Consider the following 745-nt stretch of genomic DNA (forward strand, 5'->3'; position numbering starts at 1 on the left):
TTCCTCTACCTTGGCCGGGGAGGAGGGCTTTATGCCGAGGGCGCGCCGAGCCCAGTCCCGCCGGGCCGGGGGCGGAGCGCCGAGGCTGGGCCCTCCCCGAGTCCACTCCGACCGGGACAGCGGGCTGGAGTCGCGGGGACAGCTGGGCGGGACGGAGCCCTGCAGCTGCCGCAGGACGCACCCCCGCGCCGGCCCGCGGGCTGCAGAGGCCGGTTGCCAGGCTGCAGAATGCGCGGGGCCCCCCTTGCTGTGCCCGCCGGGCGTCCCGGGGGACTCTCGCCTGTGTCCCCGTGCGCGGGGCGGGCGCCAGGGCCACCATCGCCGCCTTTTTTCCACCCTTTGCAGAGGGAGCAGGAGAAAGACGATCCCAGGACCTTCCAGCCAAAAGCAGCCACGAGACTCGGGTTCTCCTATTAACTGGCTGAGACCACACAGTAAGAGCGAGGGCCAAGCGTGAGCAGGACTTGTTTCTCCAGTTTTGTTTTTGTTTTTCCCTTTTTAGCTCCCCCACCGGCACCCAGCCACACTCCCTCGCGTCCCCGCCGCGCCCCCGTCCTAGCCTTCTGTCCCGGGGAAAATGCGGCTGTCACAGCCTCAGGAAAAGCCGTAGGAGAAACTTCCTGTTAAAAAACAAAACAAAACTGCAATTAGCACAGTAAAGTATTAATTGCAGGCTCTGGGAGGTGGGGGTATAGGAATTCACATTCTTTCAACTTTTCTGTAGGTTTGAAAATGTGCATCATAA

Source organism: Eulemur rufifrons, chromosome 21 (assembly GCF_041146395.1).
Source record: "Eulemur rufifrons isolate Redbay chromosome 21, OSU_ERuf_1, whole genome shotgun sequence".
Lineage (NCBI taxonomy): Eukaryota > Metazoa > Chordata > Mammalia > Primates > Lemuridae > Eulemur > Eulemur rufifrons.